The sequence below is a fragment of the Mustela putorius genome, unplaced genomic scaffold (genome assembly GCF_011764305.1).
Source record: "Mustela putorius furo isolate JIRA1106 unplaced genomic scaffold, ASM1176430v1.1 tig00000224_pilon_pilon_pilon, whole genome shotgun sequence".
NCBI classification, from domain to species: Eukaryota; Metazoa; Chordata; class Mammalia; order Carnivora; family Mustelidae; genus Mustela; species Mustela putorius.
This window is the reverse complement of record NW_025421321.1, coordinates 28815282-28839420: the sequence shown is the minus strand read 5'-3', so window position 1 is coordinate 28839420 and position 24139 is coordinate 28815282. Positions and strand designations below refer to the sequence as shown.

Genomic DNA, 24139 nt, shown 5'->3' with positions numbered 1-24139 from the left:
ATCCATGGCAGAGGGGCCACAAACAAGTTACTCAAACCCTCTGAGGTTCCAGTTCCTCATTTGTAAATGGGTTAAAGATGAATCTCTGGGCACCTGGCTGATTCAGTCACTTAAGCTTCTGCCTTCAGGTCAGATCTCAAGGTCCTGGGATGGATCCCCAGAGTGGGCTCCCTGTGCAGTGGGGAGTCTGCTTCTCCCTCTGTCTGCTGCTCCCACCCCCACCCCCACCACCCAGCTTCTGCTTTCACTAAAATTAATATTTTTATAATTGTTTATTATGTTATGATAGTCATCATACAGTATGTCATTAGTTTTTGATGTAGTATTCCGTGATTCATTATTTGTGTATAACACCCAGTGCTCCACGCAATCTGTGCCCTCCTTAATACCCACCACCAGGCTCACCCATCCCCTCACGCCCCTCCTCTCTAAAACCCTCAGTTTGATTCCTGGAGTCCATAGTCTCTCATGCTTCGTCTAAAATCTATCATCTTCAGATTACTGTACTTACCTGAAAATGTGTCACGATTGCAGCAGGGATTTTGGGAGATAAAATTTACATGTAATAAAATTCACCCCTTTTAGGTGTCTATTCTATGAATCTTAACATACACAGTGTGTAACCTTCATTACAATTAAGAGAGAATATTTCCATTGTCACAAAAAGTTTTCTTGTGCCTCTTTGTAGCCAATTTATCTCCTCTGATTTACCAGCCCTTGGGAGCCTCCGGTCTGATTACTGATCTTATAATTTTGCCCTTTTGAGAATGCCCTATAAACAGAATCACGCAGTGTGTGTCTCTTCTGGTTCCTGTCACCTAGCAAAATACTTTGGCATCTCATCCATATTGTTTCTTATCATTCCTTTTTATTGTTGAATATTCCAGAGTGTGAATATGCCATGATTTATTTATCCATTCACCGTATTATGGACATTCGGTTTCCGGCTTTTAGTGACTGTAAATGAAAGTGCTCTCAATGTTTGTTCACAGGTTTGTGTGTGTCCATATGTGAAGACACAGGTGTGGGATTCCCTCAAGGGAGGAATTGCTGGGTCATATGGTAAGTGTATATTGAACTTTATAAAAAAGTATCAAATTATACTTCAGAGTGGTTTTACCATTTTGCATTCCTGCCAGAAATATCTAAAAGTTCCAGTGGCTCCATATCTTTGTCAGGATTTTGTATTATCATTTCCTTTTTTAATTGAAGCAACTCTAATAGCTATGTGGTGTTATCTCATAGTTTTAATATGCATTTCCTTAATGACTAATGATGTTGAGCAACTTTTTTTTTTTTTAAAGATTTTATTTATTTATTTGTCAGCGAGAGCGAGCACAGGCAGACAGAGAGGCAGGCAGAGTCAGAGGGAGAAGCAGGCTCCCTGCGAGCAAGGAGCCCGATGTGGGACTCTATCCCAGGACGCTGGGATCATGACCTGAGCCGAAGGCAGCTGCTTAACCAACTGAGCCACCCAGGCATCCCAGTTGAGCAACTTTTCATGTGTTTTTTTTTTCATCCATATATCTTCTTTGGTGAAGTATCTGTTCCCATCTTTTGCCTATTTTTTTTTCTTTATTTTAGAGGGAAGAGAGTTGTGTTTGCAATGGGCATTTTTAATTGCACCATATTTTTGCTAATCAACACCTAATATTTCATAACATGAAACCACAGTGAGTCAACCAGTCACCTAAGATTATTCCTTTCAGTACCTCATATAGGTAAACTATTATAGAAGCATATTAGCTCAAAGTCCAGAGCCAGTAGACTACCATGGTTTTTTCAGCTTTGTGGTGAGATGCTCTGCATGATCTCACCCTCTGTCCCTTCTCTGACCTCATTCCCATCCCCTTTCTTGCTGGTGGGGGCACATGCCAAATATATTTTTGCCTCAGGGCCTTTGACTGAGGGTTTATTTTAACCTGGGAAACTCTACCCCAAAAGCTACATGGCTTCTTCATGACTCCTTCTTTTACTTTGTTCAGGTCAATGTAGGTAGGCCTTTACCCTGACCATCCTGTGCAAAGTCCATCCCTTCCTCCACATCCTCTGACCCCCTTCTTCTTTGTACCACTTACCACTTCCTGGTATGCTGTATTTTATTTGTTGTATTGTTTATTTGTTCGCTCTCCATCTCCTCCCACGGAAATATAAGTTCTGTGAAAGCAGGAATGTGACGTGGTTTGTTTCTCTGTAAGGTTCTACAGCTAGGAAAGTGCCAAGGATGTAGCAGGCATTCAGCAAATTGTAGGCAGAATTAATAAGTCTTAAGGAGAAAGGTGAGAGAAATGCTAATTAGCTGAATTTTTAGATGGGCCTGCACATTGTACCAGACCTGTTCTGCTCGCAGCACTTACAAGTTTATTAAGCTATTTCACATTTGACCCAGGTGAACTCCTAAACTAAGCTAAACTAAATCTGTATAACCTTTCCAAATGGATCTGCTGGTCCTTTAAAAAACAGCCCCAAGATGGCAGCAAATAGAGGTAGCAATAATTGCCTTTGTTTGAGGCCCTCAGCTTGATTTTTCTTGGTCTCTGACTGGTTTACTGTTACAGCAAAGCAAAAAAAACAAAAAACAAACTTTGTGAGTCTGAGGATTCTTTCTCTGGTACCTGCTGCGAGTGGGCCTGAACTCTTGTGTTTGGATTGCTCCAGTCTTTTTTTCTCTTGCCTCTGCTTTTTCCTGTTGCACACAAAGTGCATTTAACTGTTCCCTTTCTCTCGTGTTCCTCTGAGAGGACTGGGGAAGGGTGGTGCGCCGTCATGCAGTGGATGGGCTGTCCTTGAGCTGGAGGTCTCCGGGGTTAGGACCATTAAGAAGTTCCTTTACTTGCATGGGGCTGAGATCACTGTGGACTCAGGTTGTTCCTGCTCGTAAATAGTTTTCCATACCTGGTTCAAATATGGACATTTTCCTAAATGTGGATATGGTAGAACCCATTCTGGGTTGGGACTAACTGGGGAGAATAGAGAAGGTCGTAGGAAAAATGGCCAGTCAACTCACCAATCAAATGAACAACAAAATCCACCGAACATTTGGTAATAAATGGCTGCTTTTGAAGTCAAGACTATTTTATGGTTACCACTCCCACCAAAAGAGAAAAAAGGTTTCTAAAAATGGACTGTTTCTTTTTTATTTGATACAGATATTCTGATTTTCCAGTACGTTTTCAGATCGAAAATTATTGGAAGAAACTGACAACCTAACGTAAGTTAACCAAACAGCAAAGAGTTGGATAACTGTTTGGGCCTTTTTATTGCTGAGACTTCACCAATAGGAGCCGGTGTTTTGAAGAACAGAGGGAGATCATTGGTAGCATTTCCTGTGGGCTGAGACGCTTTATAAAGTGTAGGCTTGCAGATTCTGGTTTTCAGAAATCTTCTAAGCTGAGCATGTTTCAGAACTGATCTTTGCCTTCTTGGTGATCTTAAGCAAAATTATGAAAATCTTCCCAAATCCTGATTTTATAACACCAAGAAATACTGACAGTGATGCTTCAGGAGGTTAATGATGGTCTAATTATCTTGCACCAATAAGGAAAAGGAGTCAGCCTTTTGGCAAGATTATGTCAGAACTAGTCAGATAATATAGATATTTCTACCTCCACACGTTTTCTAAAGGGGGATGTTGCCGCTTTAATTAAATGTTATATGAATACATTTCAAGTAGATCCAAACAGAGGGCAAACTCTGTTTCAGAACCGCTGTTCTTACATTTAAAATGTATTTGAAATGTAGTTTGAAAAAAAAAAAAAAGATAAGGGGAAAGAAAAACTAAAATAACTCGAAACAAGTAGAATATAGTAGCTCATCATTACACTAATATATCAAACAATGTGATCTTAGCTTAATTATCCCCTTTGAGAGTTGGGAAAACTAAGCACAACCTTCAATTTACAGCTGTTTGGTGCCGGGAACCTGAATTATTATTGGAGAGGAAGGGGGGGAAAAGTTTATTTATTGTGACCTCCACTCAGTTTTTATTCATTGTGGAAAATCTGTATATTCACAAATGAGGGCTATTCATCCTTAGACCACAGCATCCTTCAGCTGTCCAGGCCCACATCGACTGCACTTCTCCTGCTTTTGTGTTCATCTCGAAGGCTCTTCATCCAGATTGTTCATCATCTTGATGGTCTAGCTTTATCTTGCTTTTGTGCAGCTGCATTCCGCTTATCCAAAGTGCTGAGGGAGACGAGGGAGAGGGAGAGAGAAAGGAGCGAGAGCGAGCGAGCAGGGGAGAGTGGGAGAATAGAAACGAGAAAAAGCAATGGCCGGTGCACATATGAGGATAATTTGTAGTTTCTCAATAATAATATAAAAAAAAAAAAAAGGAGGACAGGCTAATTACTGGCTTAACTAGGGCAGCCTGTGGATCTTCATGTCAAAAGGACTGCCCGTAATTATTTGCCATCAAAGCACATTCATATTGTGGCACAAAAGAAGGGCCTTTTGCAAATGGATCTTGCTAATAAACAGGGCTGAGAGGAGCATTATGTGTCTCCCTGGTTGCAGGCACATTAACACAGTGACATGGAGCATAACTCGGGGCCTGAGGAAAAAAACACCAGAATGATAATTATCCCCCCGCCCCTCCCCAGCTCCCTCGCCAGTCCCTTTGTGTTGGATGAGGAAGCCGAACATGACCTATGGAGGGCTCAAGGCAGGCTATTAGTGACCTCGGGGCCCTGACAAGGTGCCTCTGTTCTTTTAAAAGCCTGCCTCTTGATGTCAGGAGGGTCACGTGGACCCGCGGCTCAGCTCGAAATGGTCCAGCAAACACTTCAACCTTAAAGACACCTGGAAGGTCATGACCAATTTAATGCAGATGAAGACAGCCCAGGAGACAGGGCTCCGTTGAATCCTCGTACTGAAGTTCCCTGCTCTCTCCCTTTTCTTTTTCTTCATTGTCCACGCTTGGCTCTTGGGCGTATATTTAAGTCCGCAAAACTAAATCTGAGGGGAAGAAAGTTCTCTCTCTTCGTTAGTAAATGAAGAGAGTCTTAGGGGAGGGGAAAAGGTGGATGCAGATACAGCCCCTTGGATGAATTCTTCTGGCAAATATAAACACCCCCACGGTTTCCTGTAGGGAGGGGTACTGGGGGTGCAGGGCAGGGGGCTGCCTTCCATGCTTCTCTCGGGTCAGGTGGTGAGAGCCTCATCTGCCGCAGAGACTCACCTGTGAGCTGGGTCTGCCTTATGCAGGCTGCCGACCTGCCCAGAAGCCCCTAGGCTTGTTCTGCCTTCACCGAGCCCTTGATGGTAAAGCAGAGGGCCAGTAGTCAGCTTGGAAAACGTACCTAATGCCATTAAGGTGGGGTCCTTCGTCTTCTCTCTTTCCTTCCTCTTTCCTTTCTGGTCTTGTCATTTTCCTGTGGAAGGTGTCTTCTGACATGGAGGGGCCACCCCAGAGCCCAGAAAATGGGGGAAAGTATTCTGTTTTTCACGCACCAGGAGCAAAACCAATCCCTGTAACTCTTACTTTACCAGCAGAGAAATTAAGGATGACAATTTGGTTGCAAAACAATGCTTGCTTCACAAACGCAGATTTTCCTGAGCATTTAAATATTTAATTATTTGAAAGGTTGGAGGCTGATAAACTTCAAGTTAAAATGTTATAAACCATTTCTAATGGAAAATCTACTGGGAATGACTTAGAAACATTGAAAGATGTGTATCTGTGGGAAAATAGGATTAAGGGTTTTTGGGATTTGACTTAAACTGCCTAGGAGTTTGCCCTGTATCTGAAGCACGTTGAGTCTAGGGAAATAAACACTCTCGGTTTGTAAATCTCCCAATGATCAATCAATCTTCTACCTTCCTCCCTTCCTTCTGCTCCTCCCACCCCTTTCTTCTCCAAATACCTTAGCATAAAGAAATTGGGGTCTTGAAGTACTAATTATAGACATAAATTTTCCAAACTGTTAAGAGTGGTTCGAAGAAGAAAAAAAAAAATGGAAACCACACTGTTCCTTATTTTAATCTCTCTAGCCTGGGCCTCTTTCTCTGAACCGTTTAACTCTTATATCCAATTGCACATAAGACCTCTCCTCTACACTTGCATATCCTACAGATGCCTTGAACCCAGCATATGCGGAAAGGGATTCCTCCTCCTCCTCCTTCCACACTAGTCGCTCTATTCATGATTTTTCCAGTCGCAGTGGGTATCAACTGCAACTTTCCAATGCTTAGGTCAGAAGGCTTATAATTATTCTTGCCTTCTCTCTTTCTCTTACCACATCTGATCTGTGAGAAAATACTGTCGGCTCTACCTGGAAAAGGCATTTAGAATGGAGCCATAACTCCGTCATCTCCAGTGACACCTTGGTCTGAGCCTGAGCCATCTTCATCTCTTGCCTCCATGATTCCTGTAGCATCGTAACAGGTTTCTGTTCCATTTGATCTGCTCCTAAATTGGTAACCAAACCCGTCCGTCCAAGCTGGTACATTGAAAGTTTATTACAAAGGCCCACACGGTTCTGACTTTATCTTCTACTTGTCCTTCCCTTCATCATTGTGTTCCAGCCACAATACCCCCCGATTTTACCCTACATACATCGCAAGGATGGCCTGCATCTTAATACCCTCAACTCCCTCATCTCCAAGTCATTTTTCAGAGCTTACTTTCTCCACGAAACCTCTCCTAGACACCTTACTTAACCCTGCAACTACCTCCCACCCCTAGCGTCCTGATCCCTTTTGTCCCTGGAACCCTTAGAAGTGTTGATGTTTTCACTTTTGCTTTAAAAAGTAGAGGGGCACCTGAGTGGCTCAGTGGGTTGAACCTCTGTCTTCGGCTCAGGTCATGGTCTCAGGGTCCTGGGATCGAGCCCCGCATTGGGCTCTCTGCTCAGTAGAACTTGCTTCCTCCTCTCTCTCTGCCTGCCTCTCTGCCTACTTGTGATCTCTGTCTGTCAAATACATAAATAAAATCTTAAAAAAAAAAAAAACCTCCTTAAAAAAAAGTAGAGAGGGGAGTCTGATGGTTTGTCATGATTTCCCCGTCCCGTGCATGGAGACACCCATGCCAAGCAGTTCTCCAGTTCTGAGCAGACGGAGTGCTTACAGCCCTGACACTGTCTACCCTGGAGACAGCATCAGATCCCCCAGGGTAAGGGCTCAGTCCCATGAGACTGTCCCCACCCCCAGCCCCTTCACACCCCAATCACAAGGCCGGATTGTTACCTGTGCTTCTAAGCAGCTGGCTATAAATCAAAGGTTCCCATGGCACCTACACTGGAAGAATTCACTAAAGAGGCTTGCAGACAAACTCTGAGAAACAGTTACTTATGTTTACCAGTGGAAGGGATATTTTAAAGCATACAGAAGACTAGCCAGATGAAGGGGTACATGAGGAGAAGTTCTTTCCCCATCGAACTGGGGTGCACCCCCTCCAGATATGTGGGTGCTACAACCAATCTGAAAGCTAATCAAATCTGATTGTTTGAGAGTTTGTATAGAGCTTTAATTTCCAGCCCTCCTTGCCCTTTTTGGTGGGGAGCTGGGGGAAGGGGGGGTGCAACCCTCTATCACTGGGTCTCCAGTGACCAGCCTCTCCCTGAGGCTGTCTAGGTTGTCTAGGGACTTAGGCTATCTCCCTAAATCACCTCATTAGCATAATCTTAGGTGTGCTCCAGAGGGTCTCCTTGGGAGTGACAAAAGATACTCCTATCACTCAGGAAAGGGATTTAGGAGCTTGGTACCAGGAACCCAAATACATTTCTTATTATACCAAACCCCTTAATGGTGCAGCTGTGGACTCTGTCAGCAACCTGGAGGACATTAGCAAATTCGTGAATCAGCTTTGCACTACTTATTGTGAAGGAGAGTCATTTGTTAGCTTAAGTAAAACCTGGATTAATTACAACTGTCTGTGAATATATTGACTAAGGAGGTCTTTAGTATACATTTAAGAAAGGTGAAAATCTCAGACTCATGAAATTCAAGCCCTCTTTTTGTTCATCAGTTGTAGTTTGGGCAGTAACAAGAGCAGACACTTTGGTCCAACTGAACTATGGTATAGGAGAAAATAAGTAGGGTTTGAAATGAATGAAACCAAGCTTTTTGGTGAGGTTATCTGTGAACAAGTTGGGTGTGTGGCAGGGTGGATTCACGAGATTAGAAAATGCCCATAAAGGTAGCTCTCCTGTGACTTTGTTTTTGTGCATCTTCCCCTCCTTTCAGGTGACTTTGGAAGAAACAATTCGAGGAAACCTTGTGAGAACAGTTTTGGGAACATCTACACATCTTTCTTTTCTCTGGGCTAACTTACGAGGGAATGGGGGTGGTGGCATATTGTGAGCTTTGTTTGATGTTGATCCTAAATTTCTGAAAAGTTTGAGCTCGTGTTTGGTTCTCTCTCCATGTTTCCAGTGCCTCAGTGTGTTACCATACAAAATCATATACTTTGGTTTAAAATCATATATGTGATGTCAGTTATTGACTAAGAAAACTTGCCTTGATGGGCATATTTACTGATACTAGTGCATAAAGAAGCATCTTTGTGGAAGAAACAATACTGTCTCTTCGGTAAAGATGTGAAAGTAGAACCAGTTGGGGCTCTCCATTGTGGGGCTTAGCATCCTGAGCAGGGCTGACCAATCTTTCCAGGTTACCTTGTCAGGAACCCTCCTGCAAACCAAAGGGGACTTCCTCCCCCACCCCTTTTTTTTTCCTGGTTATTCAAACAAAGTGACATCTGTCACAACTGTTTCCATAAGGAGAGGCTTCATTCTGTGTCTGAATCCTTTATGCCCTCATGTTCCTGAGCAGACCTTTCTGGAAAGCAGTGTGCTATAAGTCAGTGGGATGGGTGTTACAGTCCAAAATTCCCTACAAAAGACAGGAGAAAAGTAAGAGTCCACCTATAGTGTGTGGATCAAAAGAGAGGCAAATAGAATGGGTACGTTTAGAAGGTTTGTGGATCTGGCTACTCATGAACACCATGAGGCAATATAGATGTATTTAGTCCTTAACAGAAGCTGACCACCCACAGAATTTGAGAGAGAAATTCTGAGACTTAGTTCAATTCTTAGATCTATTAGTTCAATATTCTGGGTAAATTTTTTTGTTTTTTTATAGTAGTGTTAATATATAGTAGTGTTAATAGTACAGTAGTTAATATTACTCCTTTCCTAGAGGGTAACGTGGGTTTGTGTCCTCTCCATCTATGTTTAAACTTAACTAAGCATGCGTGCACACACGCACACACACACACACACACACATGCATGTGCATGTAAAGAAAAAATATGTCTACATATATGTGTATATGCAGAACAATATATACATGCATGTGTATGTATTAATATATACACATATGTGATTTATATGTATTTATATATGCATTTATACAGGTCTTATATATATTAATTTAAAAAAATTTCCAGGCCTTCCAACAAGACTTAAAGCATGCATATAATTCGTAGTGTCTTTGGGCACTATAATTGGTTAGGCATCTGACTCTTGGTTTCAGCAGGTTGTAATCTCAGGGTCATGAGATAAAGCCCCAGTGAGGTCTCTGCACTCAGTGTGGAGTCTCCTTGAGATTCTCTCTTCCTCTCCCCGCCCCTCTGGCTTCTGTTCTCTCTCTTTAAAATAAAAAATAAATCTTAAAAAAATTTGTAATGTCTTTTATGCCTGTAGTGTGATATAATATGATATAATACATGTTCCTTTAAAATGCATTACAGTATTTCATATTGCAAGTAATACATGTTCACTACAGAACATTTGGGCTGTATAGGAAAGTACAAAGAAGAAATAAAAATCACACAAAAATCATATTCTACCACTATGTAAAGAAAACTATTATTATTGTATTTTGTTGTTGTGTTTTTGTGGGCTACATTTTAGTTTGTGTTGTCCCCACCTGTTATCCTCTAAGAAGATAAGTGAAACATATGTTTCTTATGTGAAACAAATAAATGGCATAATTAGTCCATCCATTTTGGTATATTAAGACAATATTCTTAATATACTTTTTTTGTTCAACAAATCTCCTTTTCTGAAGTACATACTCATTCTGTGTCCATCCACCATCCATCTGTCTGTCCATCCATCCATGTATCTTTCTCATATATACTTACAGATCTTCAAGTGATTTCTTCAATTTTCCTTAGGATTTTGGGTTTTTCTAACTAGTTTCCTGCATTATCATAGGTCTACCCAAACTCCATCTTGGTAATGTACTAACATGCTGGTGATTTTATTTCCTTGGCCTTCTTTTTTCCCCATCATCTCTCCCCTCCTTCAGTCCTTTAGCAATTCATCTCAGTGGCTTGTATTGTGATGTAATTGTTTATCCACTTTAACCAGTCAATCTGAGCTTTTCCTTTCTGGGGTACCATGGGTACCATCTATAGTTCTTCCCTCTCATGCCTTCATGTCCTTTCACTCTTCAAGTTCTTTTCATCTCTCTACTTGTCCTTCCCCTCACTTTTGTAATCACTTCTTCCCATCTGACCAGAACACAGCAGTCCGTCATTTCAGCTACATTCTCATACCTTCAGTTTCTTAATGATTTCATTCCCACAATTGTGAGGAAATAATCTTGTGATTTCATTGATTGGTAAAATTAACAATTTCCAGCCTTAACAGAACTTTTATTTATTTAATTTATTTTTTAAATTTTTTATGGACATTGGGGAGGATACGTGCTTTGGTAAGTGCTATGAAGTGTGTAAACTGGGCGATTTACAGACCTGTACCCCTGGGGATAAAAATATATGTTTATAAAAAATAAAAAAAAAAAATAAATTAACAGAACTTTTAAAGCTGCCAAAAATAATTTGTTAATGGCAGGTCCACCTCTGCATTTTTTCTGATATTTTATTATTTGTTTAACTACCAATTCTGTCTTTAGTCCTTTCTTTCTTTCTTTTTTTTTTTTTTTAAGATTTTATTATTTATCAGAAAGAGTGAGCACAGGCAGACAGAGTGGCAGGCAGAGGGAGAAGCAGGCTCCCCGCTGAGCAAGGAGCCTGATGTGGGACTTGATACCAGGACGCCAGGATTATGACCCAAGCTGAAGGCAGCTGCCTAACCAACCGAGCCACCCAGGCGTCCCCTTAGTCCTTTCTTTTAGTGGGCAATTTGCCTGTTACTTTCATAAAGAAAAGCAAGGTCATGGATGTTGGTCTGATATGCTGGAAGAATAATGGACTCTGGACTTCACTAAATTTGGCTTCAACAGTTACCATCTTTGTGACTTTGACCCTTGACCTAGTCCTTCTAAATGGTTTTTGTTTGTTTGTTTGTTTGTTTGTTTGTTTTAAAACCTTACTAACTTCATAGGATTTGTCAGGAGAACTCAATGACATGATGTGTTCAAAAAGTTCAGAACACAGTACATTCTCAGTTGCAGCTATTATTATTATAATTATTAAGTAGCAGTGCTCCCACTCCCTTTTCCACTGGGTTCCCAGTTTCTTTGTGTCTTTGTCATTTCTTATTCCTTCCCCATTGGTTTAGAAGAAGATATAGCAACTCCTTTTAAAATTAATTCCTGGAGACTGTATCCTGCATCCTAGATCCTGGTCCCATCAAGTATGTTCGTTCTTTCTTTCTTTCTTTTTTTTCTCTCTCTTTCTTGCGTCTTCAATTTGAGTGTCCATACATCTTCCTCAGGTAAATACCCAGTCTCTCTAAATTCCTTCCTGCTCAACAGTGGTTTCTAAAAACAAGTCTATTTATAACTCACAAGTGTTCTCTTTTCCCTTTTCAGCCTTCTGCTCCTAGCATCTTCTTAACCCCGTTTCTGAAAGTGCTTATAAAACTTCCTGTGACTTCTGATTGGCAAGTTCAGTGGGAGCTGGGCCTCCGTTTTCAGCCCAGTTCTAGTTCTACATCCTTAGGAAGCACGAGGAGAACACTATGCTTCCAGTGCTTCTATTAGACTTCATTGCTCCTCATACTGTGGCACTGTGCTATGACACTGTATTGTTGTTGGGGTTGTCTTTCTCACCTGGTGCATGATGAACATCTTGAAGAGAAGGACTGGGCTTTAATAAATCCTAAAAGCCTAACTGAAGGATAAGCGTGCGCGCACACACACACACACACAAAACCACATTGACTCCAAAGACTATTGTCACAAAGTGGAAACTTGACATATAAAGATTGCCTTTATATATACCCTGAGGTTTGTAAGTGCTAGGAATGGGCATCTTGTCATGTTCAGTGAGTGTTACCAGGATATTTCTGACACTGCCATCAGCCAGTCAGCAAATATTTATTTATTGACAGTGCTAGATACTGTTATGAGTAATGGGAATTCGGTCCTGAATAAGACTTAAGATGGACATGGTCTTTGCCTTTTGGGGCTGGTTGAAGATTCAGGAACTTGAATTCTGTACATCTTACCCTCTCCATACGACATATTAATCACTTGAATTTTACAGTTTCACAATTAGAATTCTTCAGGGGAGGGAGTTATATTAGAAGTTTCTATCATTTTTTACATGGGTAGAAAATGTATTTTTTTCCAAACTCATCTGGAGTCAGGGCTAGAGTCAGTGAATTCAGTTTAAATTTCAGTGAGTATTTTTGACTTCCACATAACTGGTTGCATAATATTGGAATATGTATACTTGTTATTTAAATGCTGAGCACCTGTGAACTTAGGCAAATCCTTGCGTGAAGGTTTTGTGCAGATGGCACAGGTCTAGAAAGGAGTCATAAACACTAGGAAAACATGCCCAGTTTGGAAAGTTTTACTTTTTAAGGTCCTCTGTATATAAGGAATTATGGAACAAATTTTACTTTGAAAGGACCAACTTTAAAAATAGTCTTAAAATATATATATATATATATGTATGTGTGTGTGTGTGTGTGTGTGTGTGTGTGTATAGTCTATCATTGCTTTAAATCTCAATATGTGATTTTTTCCTTTCTGAGATTGCTGGAGATATATATATATATATATATATATATATATATATACACGTGTGTGTGTGTGTGTATATATATATATATGGGTTTCATAACTGAGTAACCTGCTTGTTATTGAAGAAGACATATATTTGAAATATCCTTATCACAATTATGTAACTTGTGAAAAACTGAGTACCCTACTTTGAAAATATTTAAGGTGATGTAATGTATTATCAGTACAAGATGATACTGCACAGTTTGTTTTGAAATTGGTGTTGTTGCTGGAGTACAACACATTTATCACTGCCATTGGGGTTTTTGTTTCCTTAATATAATCAGAAAAGATATATGATATGATCACCCCAGAAGAGTGCTGGAAGAACTGAAGCTACCTGTTGGCATCTTCCAGCTGACAACTTTGAATGTACATTAGTCTTATCAAGTCTTTTTGTGCTTAAACCAAACTGTGACTCTCTTATCACCTTTTCTATGTTGCCCATACATTCATCGCTCCTTTGTTTGGTTTTTGACCCCACTTTTTCAATAGTTTGGGGAAATTTTATGAGACTTGTGCCATTGGGAACGTGGGGATGATGACAAAGTGAGCTGTGTCTTTCACTTCCGGTTTCACAGAAGTTTGAATAATGTTTGATGCCTTGTAAATGCTTAACAGATATTTGTCATAGGTCTGAATGGTGAGGCATGTTTGCTTTTTAAGTCTGCATGATCTCTGTGGTCTTAGATCATGGTGCTTTCCCGTTTGAAGGGCACCTTCTTCATCCTCTGGTATGTGTTTTCAATAGAAGATAGCTTTTCCATGATTCAATAGGGACTGTCTGAGGCTCTGAGAGATGACCCTTAGAGAAGTCATTGCTTCCATAAAGGTTATTTCCAGTCTTCTCTGGCCAATGCCCTATCTCACAGGCCCCTTGTTCTCTGCCTGTGCTGTTTCCTTATGTACTCTGAAGTTAAAAAGATTTTTGCAGGAAAATCCACATTTTAATAGCAGTCAATGCTTTAACTTAAAGGAGTAGCTCTCTAACTCATGTAATTTCAGGTATTGGTCATCAGCTAGGGGAAGAAGGTGTTTGGAGATAACTGGGATTTCCTGGAACTTCTTAAGATCTGTTGAATTACGCTACCAGATCCTCTGTCAACAGATTAGGCAAGTCCTAATAGTGGATACTATTGGTTGCTGGACAAGGGATGTTCTGCATGGGCATGGAGTGGGATTTTCCTTGTTAATTAAACTTAAAAATATGATTTTGACAAAGAATTTTTCAATTATGTAGACAAAAGTTTATTTTCTTTCTCATTCAAAGTCCCCTGCCTCCACTACCACACCCACACCCATGTATACTCATGCTCACATATGTGCACACTTTTTATATCCATCATATGTCAACACTTCATTCCATCTCCCTTATGGGGCTTATTCAGATATTTGGGCAAGGGTGCAGGTGGGAAATGCACCCCTTACTGAAGCAATCTCAGTCTATTGAACCTGGACAGCATTTATCAGAATTCTAAGACCAGGGACTATTGGTCTCAGGGAGCAAATGCCAGCCATCAGGTCTATAGTATACTGAGGAAACGCTGGGAAATATCTTTTTCACATAACTGTCTTGTAGAAAATAATTTGGCCCAGACATTTTCATCTTTGAAAGAATGTAGATTTATGGGCTTGATTTCTTAATCAGGGTGAACTTTTGTTAATGTTTCATGGCTAGGATATGTACGGTCGTGCCATGGACCCAGTGGTGATATTAGTAATAAAGACAATATTATTAATACCACTACATCAATATAAAAAGAGTTATTGAGTTAACATTTGTAAGACAGAAAAAAAAAGAAAGAAAGAAAGAAAAATCCCAGGTTAACAGTTGCCTTCTCTGCCACTAACCCACTTGCTGGAAATATTTTATGCACTCATGTAGTTTATATACCAGGACTAATGTTTGGCAAGAGCAATCAAAGACACACAAAAACAACCAGTTGCTTCTTTTTTTCTTCTTTTCTTTTCTTTTTTTCTCATTTCTCCCCTCCTCCTCCTTATGATGAAATTTTATTATTTCTTTGAAACTCCAAATCAGCCTCCAGTGGGGGGGTTGTGTCCTTTTAGAGCCAAAGTGCCGTATTTGAACTTTGCTATCACATAACACTTTCTGAGACTGCTTGTCTAAAATGACTTAATTTGCACTGCAGGACCAGCCCTAAACCCACAAATACTCTAAAAAGCCACAGTGAGCCAGGGCAGCAGACCTATTACTAATTTTTTATTAAAATCCCTGAGGCACCCAACACAGGGCCCCAAAGCAGCTTTAATAATAGACAACATACAGCACATTTTTCTTGTATTGCCATGTAATCAAATCTGAGGCTGCTGTTCACTTTCTTTGTTTTACCTAGAGGACCAGCTTCCAATTTAGTTGTGGCCTACTCTAAACTGATTTTTCATTGTAATTAATGCCTACTTTGGCCTCAGCCACTTATACAACTTTCCATTAGAGGTTTGCAGCCATCCACTGAGTATTTTACCGAGTTACCCTCGCAGACCTGCTATAGCTGCAATTTTGTTAAAGTCTTTCTTTTTATTATTTTTTTGTAAAGAATTTTTAAATTGCTTAGCTAAATAGTTATTTTTTTTCCTTCTTTCTTGTTTTTATGCTGCACGTATTAAAATATTTGGGCAAAGGTCCACATTGGGGAAACACACACACACACACACACACTCCATTCACCCCCATCACTGCCCCTGACAACCCAGCCTTTAAGTGATTTCAGAAAGGCTAGTGGAACTTATTTAGATCCAGGGTCTGCTGCGGCTAATTTTCTGTCTGTGTTTTGTGCTGTCCATTTCCTCTGAAATAGTACCTGAGGTTTAGGATTCTTCAGCAGAGGATGTTAGAGACCTCTGCAAACATTCAGGCGGCAGCCTTCCCACCACTAACCTTAAAAAAGATTATGGCAGTGGGCCCAGGGTCAGATTGAATAGATGAAAAAGTATATGCCATGCCTTTGCTGCTCCCTGAACCTTTCTCTGTCAGCTGGGCTGACATTTTCTGTGACTTTTCTTAGAGCCTTGTTTAGACTGTCTTCCTAGAAAATTCTGGATCTGTTTACTACCCATTTTCTCTCACCTCCCTTGGTATTACCAAATCACAAAGAACAACTATCAGAAATGAGAGCCTCTGACTCCTTGGATGGGGCCTTTTCAACCTGCACATGTGGTTTTTAAGAGGACCCAGTGAATTAGCTAGGTCCATTAACACAGCGTTGATAACATGTAGCTTCTACAGAAGGCAGCTTCCTAGGACAATGCCTTTAAAGGCCTTGGCTAAGAGCACTCTGAAATTATGAGATCTTTGTGCATTTTTTACTTTTATATTTTAAACATTAGTAGTTTACCCTGTAGGACTAATGGAGGAAAATCTCCTACTGTCTGCTAATGAGCAATGGATGTCCTTGTGTTAGCTGCTAGCCATTGGGTATAATAATTCCCTTTCTAATCTTCAGTGGTCATTTTTCTTCGGATAACATTTTGCACTATGGTAAAATGCTGTCAGCCTTTTAAATAGCGTTTAGAGACTGTTTTGATCACATCTACGATGTGAGTTGTTGAAATTGAAAAGTACACAATGACTTAATGGAACCTTGTCTCTATGTTGTGGCTAACTGTCAACAACTTGGTTAAGTTTTACAAGGGAGAACACATTAGTAGTTTGGGGAATGTGAGATCCAGGTCTGTTTCCCAACACCACTGCTTATTTATTGAACAAATAAGGCTTGCTGTTCCTTGTTAGGTGGTGTGCACTTATCAAATTTATGGCAAGTCCTCTTTTTTCTTCCAGCTAAGATCCACAGGCATCAGAAGATAAACAGAAGCACCTACACAAAACACTTGATAATTCATATATTTTACCATAGAACATGATTCCATTGGGTATTATTTACATAAGAAGTGAGCCTTAACAGACAGATTTGTGTGTGAGGCTTAAGAAGTCAGGTAGTGTGCTTATACTCACACCTCGTGAATCTTATGTTTGTTTCCATACATATAAGTTATCTAAAATGTAAATGTAGAATGACACTGAAAGGGAAGTGGACTGGTAATTCATTAGGTGATAATGTTTTCCTTCCAGATTGGAGCAATCTCATGTACCATGGGTAGAATATGTTAGAAGGACTGAAGACAAAAAAGGAATCACAATCAAGATGGAGAACCAAATTTCTAAGTTTACTTGAGAAAAATTCTATTGCAGTGCTTCTATTTTTCTTTTTCTTTTCTTTTTTTTTTTTTTTTGGTATTTTTTTCGCAACCTCTTCTCCTTGGCATATATAACCAAAACGATCTATCCTACCTCCTTTCTGAATGTGATAGCCCAGTCATAGCTTTACTCATTCATCAGGTTCTCGTGCACCTTCCATTAGCACCCCGCCACCCCCTCTCCTTGCCCAAAACATTCCCCCATCCATTGTATACCAGTTGGCTTCTATTTTAAAGAACTTCCTGGCAGTGAATATCACAGACTGCCTTGTGCCAGTACTGGCAAATAAAGACAGCCCTCCTATTTCCTTTAGAAACATCAGGATGATTTTATTCTACCCTTATTTTCAAGTGAAAACATGAAGCTTGACTCTCTGCCTTTCAGAACAATTGGGGATTCCTTTTAGGTTTTTCTAAAATCTGTGTGTATGTGTGTGTGTGTGTGTGTGTAAGATGAAGGGCAGGGGAACATTCTGTTACTCTATTTGGGTCATTGATCTATGTTAGAATTTTCTAACAAACAGAACTGTTATATATCCTACCAGGTACCTGACCAAAACATCTCTTACTGGCATCTAAGTGGGATCAGATGGAGGCAGCACAAATGCATCTTTCTTCGGTGTGTGGGGGGTATTTTCTTTATTTTCTTGTCTCTTTAAGACACAGGACAAGATGCTAAGAATTAGACTGGGGTTGGGCGATTGGGGTTGGCCTGGGCTGCATGGCATGATGTTGGGCTGTTCACGGTCCTTTCACAACACTGAATGCAACTTCAAGGGCTCTTTCTGCATTAATTGGAATGACTTGGCATCATAAAAATATTTGACTGCAAAGGGACCTCAGAGATAATCAGACTCAACACCCTCACTCTGCAGATGGGGATGATGAGACCCAGAGAAATTAATAAAATTGCCCAAGGTCCCATAAGCAGTCAGTGAGTCAACTGAGAATGAGACCCAGCTCTCTGTAGAATGTTCTCTCCCTTGATCTGCACAAATAATTCTGAGGCTTCCCATCAAAGCCCAAGCCTACACTAGAGACAGAAATATTGAATTTTGGGAAAGCAGTTTAAGGTACCACTTAATCTGCATCTACACTGAAAGCCCAGCATGAATCTCCAAATGACTTCCCTGCTAAGGCAGCTGTTTGAAATAGACCAGCGATTTTAAAACCGCAGCTTGGTGCAGTGGAAAGCATGTCCCGGGAAGTCAAGGTGTCTGTCCAGCCCCGGCTAAATTATTTATTATCTGGACTTTTGAAACATTAAAGTGCTTTGAAATAACCTAGGAGAGTATTTAAAATTCAGGTCCCTCAGCCCCTAATCCCAGATAGGAACTGCTTCAGTCTGAGAGAGTGCCAAGTAAGCCGCATTTTATTGACAGTAGGTTTTGGACTTTTTAAGATTTTATTTATTTATTTGTCAGAGAGCGCACTCACACACAAGGAGGGGGAGCACCAGGCTCCTAACTGAGCAAGTAGCCCCATACAGGACTTCATCCCAGGACCTTGGGATCATGACCTGAGCCGAAGGCAGATGCTTAACCAACTGAGCTACCCAGGTGCCCCTGACAATAGGTCTTGAATAAGATAGACAGGTTTCTGCCTCTGTGAAGCTTTGAGTCAAACATGTGTCCATCTGTGTGTGTGAGTGGGCAGGGAGGTAACTGATATTCATGTCATAAAGAAGTTAAAAAAGATTGATCAATAAGATGAAAAATAAAGTAGATACATGCTTGTGTGGGACTGCAGTTGCTAGTATGGTTGATGATGGCTTTTTAAAGACTCAAATAAGGAGGAAGAACCTTTCATTTGGAGATTTGAGGGATGAAGCAGAGGGAAGAGCCCGTGCAAAGACCCAGGGACAGGAGCATCCCGTGTATGAATGAGGACCACCAAGAAGGGGGTGGTGCACAGAGGGAAGACCACCAGCCCATGAGGTCTCAGGGTGGAGAGGGGCTTCTCCTGTGTCTGTGGTGAGGATCTGAATGTGGATTCTTTCTAACTGAATGGGCCACTAGTAAGTGTTTTTTAGCAGAAGAATGATACACTCCCATTGATACTGTAAAGAGATGCACTTGAACGAGTGTCCCATGTGACTCCGATGCAGGGCACCCTTAGATGCACACTTGGCAATTTTCAGCCAACCTGTAATCTTCAGAGGTGACTTGCCTTTTGGGATCTTAGTTTTCTTCTTTATAAAATCTAATTCCTGACCATCTCTATGTCACAGGAATTGTAAAAACCAAGCGTTCCCTTGGGAATGTTGTGCAGCGATAAATCTAAAAAAAAAATATATTTATTTTTACTTTTTTCTTGAAAACCAAACTAGGAGACTGTTGACTGGGAGGTAATTCAGATTTTGGCCACTGGGTTGGAAAAGTCATGTGCTGCAGAACACCCACTTGTAACCAACTTATTTTTCTTCTTTCCAGTACTCATTGTAAGTGGATTTCCCTTTTGTGTATGTATGTGTTTGAGACAGATGGCAACTTTACAGCATGATGTTAGAAGAAAAAGTGTCTGGAAAGGGAAGAAGGAAGGCAAACACGAAAAGCAAGCCTTGAATAAGCAATTTTTCTTAAAAGGAATACATTCTGGGACAGTTTATTTTTGTGATCTGCCTGGAATTTGGGGACAATGTGCTAGAAATCTCTTTCTGCCTTCAGCTGGCAAGCTGCCTAAAAAAGGTGGGGACTTGGAAGAGAGACACAGTGTTTCTATTAAAATAAGGCTTTATTGAAAGCAGGACCAGTGGCTAAAGTTAGTCCTTGGCTTTTTTAAAGCTCTGTGGCTGGGTCTACAGAACACTGAAGTGGAGAATGGAAACTATTATCCAGCTGGGCAGTTGGGCTCAAATATCTAAGTATACTGTGTTCAGACCAATGCAGGCCAAGCAGAGGGTTGTTTTTGGAAAAGGATATGAATTATTTGGATAATTTTCTTAATTTCCCACTTGTGGGGCAAATATGGTTTATATTTGAGCTGAGGATGAGTTTAACATACTCTCTTCTCCCAGAGATATTTCTCTGTTGTGTTCCTTCCATTTGATTTGTGGTTGTCACACCTAGTGCTTGCAGGAATATCTCCCTACAGCCTGGGGATCATCCTGGGCTCTGGTCATGCCAGGCTCTTCCCCAACTTGCAGACATCCCCCAGGTGTACAGAAGCAAGCTTCTAAGCAATTCTGGTGTTTACACAATCCAAAGACAAATACTTCTCCGTCACTGTCAATCATTATTTTTTAACTTTTCTATATGAATCAGCCTTAAAACATTGGGAGTCATGGTTGGTTCCTCATTTTTCCTGGGCTTCTGTCTCTGGCTGCAGTTCTGTTGATTCTTCCTGTAATGCACTTCCCAGATAACTGTAATAGTCATTCATATTTATGGAGACTTAAGATATGTAAGTTGTTCTTTGGAGTTGAAGAGTTAATCTGTGTTCCTCTCCATGGTAACTTTATTAGGTTGATACAGCTGCTTCACCATTTTACAGTTGAGAAAAGCAAGACTGTAAGATGAGAAGATACTTATCCCACATCGCAGAGCTAGTCAGGGGTAGAGTAAGGGCTTGAACTGACAGGGTGTTACGTCAGTCAACAAATAATGATTATATGAGCTCTGTAGGCTAGGGATTTACTGAGCCCTGGAAATTTAGTAGAGAATGGGGTAAAAGGGGGAAGCTATATGAATTAAACCATAAAACTGTACTAAGAGACATTAAGATACTTGGTGTGAAGATGCAACCTGCTTATGAATGGGAAGGCTGATTATTATAAAGCTGTCAATTTTCCCCAGTTTTAAAAATTAAATTTAGTGTAGTTTCAAGAATATTATTTAATGTAACAAATTTATGATTATAAAATTAGTATGAGGAGAAAGTAGTAAAAATAGACAATATATTTTATAATGGAAGAGTAAAGAGATGAAAATTCTCTCTGTGACATTGCATCTATTTACTAAACTAGAACAGTCAAAATGATTTAGCTGATTGATACATGGAGTAAAATAGGGAGCCATGAGCCAGACAAATCTACGAAAATATAGGATGCTATACATAAAATATCACAAATCTCCAGAGGAAGAAGTAGTTGATTAGTAAGTGGTATTAGGAAAACTGCTTTACAATTTAGAATTATGAACTTAAAACATTACCTCTTACTTTACACTAAAATAAATCATTAATAGTTTAAAGAGCATACATTTTAAAATACGAATTAAAGAACATGTAAGTAGATATTTGTCATATGTTTAATGGGAAAGGTCTTTGTTAAGTATGAATTATGGGGCGCCTGGGTGACTCAGTAGGCTAAGCGTCTGACTCTTAATCTCTGCTCAGGTCTCAATCTCAGGATTCAAGGCTGGTGTTGGGCTGCATGCTGGGTGTGGAGGCTACTTAAAAAAAAAAAAACAAAAAACAAAAATAAAAACACATAAACCAATTATAGAAGTCAAAAAGTATTTATATGCCAAAAATATAAATGAAATTGAAAGACAAGTGACATATTAAGACACAATTTGGGCAATAATTATGCAAAACAAAAGACATTCTTAGTATATAAAAAGCTCTTAAAAAATGGATGATAGGGGGACACCTGGGTGGCTCAGTGGTTTAAAGCCTCTGCCTTCAGCTCAAGTCATGATCCCAGGGTCCTGGGATCGAGCCCCATGTCAGGCTCTCTGCTCTGCAGGGAGCCTGCTTCCTCCTCTCTCTCTCTCTGCTTGCCTCTCTGCCTACTTGTGAGCTCTGTCTATCCAATAAATAAATAAAATCTTTAAAAAAAATAAAAATAAAAAAGATAGATGAGAAAAAAATCAACCTCTCTTTCAAACTATGGGAAAAGTAAATATAAATAATCACATGTATATAGAAGGAGATGGGGGGACAATAAGTGTATTAAATGTATTTAACCTTGTGACTCATCAAAAGTAAAGAAAAAATGGACAAAATGCCACATTTTATTATTAAATCAACATAAATGTAAGCAGTGGTGTTATATTACTCATCATGGTAATGACTGTAGGCAAAGGACTTGCTCACACAGTGATATAGGAATATAAAGTCTTTCCATACAGCAGATTTTTAACATTAACAAAGAACTTCAGAATTTTCAAACCTATGACTTGAGAGTAGTCCTTTAAGATTATATCCTAAGGAAATAATAAGAAACGTATTCAAAAAATTATATACAGACCTAATTTATTGCACCATTATGTATCAGAGAAAAAAGTTTAGAAATGACATAAATGTCCAACATAGGGAAACTATTTAGTTATGATATATACAGCACTTTTATGAAATACGCAGCTGTTTATTCTTTTGAAACAATATTTTGTGTCACAGGGAAATGCTTATATTAGGTAAAATAAACAAGATACAAATTTATGTATTTCTTCATCCTTAAAAAAATCTGTGTGTGTACTTCTTTTTTTACTGAACAGACATGGTAAAATGTTACAAGTAGGTAAATGAGTACTTTATATATGGAAAGTGGGAAAATAGACTCTTTACATCATGTATGGCTGTATTTTTCAAGATTTTTTAAGGAACATATTAGTTTTATAACTTGAAAAATATGTAATTTTTTTTTTAAAGAGGAAGCAAATTGACCCTAACTTTGATCTAAGTCAGTTGTCTAGCCTTCATAGGAAAACTGCTCTCAAATATTATTTGGCCTGAGCAGGAGAACCTATGTGTTGTGCGCATGCGGGTGTGTGTGTGTGTGTGTGTGTGTGTGCGGGTGTGCACATGCGTGTATGTGTGTGTATGCGTGTATGTGTGTGTGTATGTGTGTTTAAATCAGGGAAACTTGAGTTTTCAGAATACTTACAGGAATGTTTGGCTTACATTGTCATTCAAATTGTTTTAATTTCATTGAATTTTGTTTTATCTCTAGTAAAACATTTTGAAATGGTCTTCTGAAAGACCCTCTACAACCAAGCTATTGGCTGATCAATTTGATTAGCAGTTAGGAATTATAAATGGAAGATAAAACGGGCCTTTTCTTGTTATGCAGCCCTGGTAATAAATGGCAAGTACATATTTTTGTGAAGCTTTTATTCTTAGAAAGAAAGCAAAAGGATATAATAGGTTTTTTAAATACGTGCCACATAATTTATTCTGACAAACAGATGTATTTTGTTGTTGCTATTATCATTTGATGAAATACTTTAAAACTAGTCCAAGGTGGTCCATTTTCAAATATAATACATACAGTACATCTAGTAGTTAACAAAATTTGGATGTGTAGCATAGAATGGTCATTATTTTTACTGAAAAAAAATAAAGGCACTAATTACTTACAGACAAGATACTTAGCACAAACAGATAAGCTTCAAAATGAAAAATTCTCGGTTTATGATAATTATGTTCTCTGCTTTGTTTTCAGAGACTGATAATTTGAGGCTTTAAAATCACCAGGAAGCCATTAATTGGAATTCTTCAATAAAAAATAAATTACATAGAAGTTCATGATGAGTTGTAAAAGCAGAGAGACTGTATTATACAGTGAGCGACATTGCTTCACTATTTATAGCCTCATGCAGATATGTCTAACAGAAAACTGTAAAGAATTTGAGATGTGCGGATAGCAATTATTCACAGATCCAAACTATCTACAGATATTTCAAATAACAGCTTTTAGCAGATCTCTGCACCAATAAAAGCAGGACTTTAATATGAAGTGGGGTCTTGCTAAGGTGTTGCTTCTTGTTTTTGACATTTTCCATGGCTTCCTAAGGCCATCTCAGATCATAGCTCCCAGAGAGAAAGAAGTTCCCATCACGCGGCGCAGGACAGCCCCCTGTCAGAGTAATGCAGCCTTGCGTAAGAACAGGAACATTTTGGAGATGCTGCCTGTGGTCCAGGCGGAGGTCTGGATGGCCCTGTTTGTAAGGTTAGCTGCCGCAGTCTCGGCTCCAGAATGCTATTGCCTGAATTCCTTCTACGGAGTACCAACTCACTGTAAATTGTAATCTCTGGTGCTCAGGACTAGAAGTCA

General features: G+C 39.6%; 1 long non-coding RNA gene across 3 annotated transcripts in view; it reads left to right on the top strand.

The window, feature by feature from the left end:
- Positions 1-24139, top strand: part of LOC106004771 — a 118223-nt gene that overhangs the window by 54855 nt on the left and 39229 nt on the right. For 2 of the 3 annotated variants that reach the window (XR_006606040.1, XR_006606039.1), the window contains exons 2-4: positions 993-1062; positions 3150-3211; positions 8188-9217. This is a non-coding gene — a long non-coding RNA (uncharacterized LOC106004771). Of the gene's footprint in view, positions 1-992; positions 1063-3149; positions 3212-8187; positions 9218-24139 lie in introns of those variants that run through there. The other variant, XR_001177768.2, reaches the window with a different exon arrangement.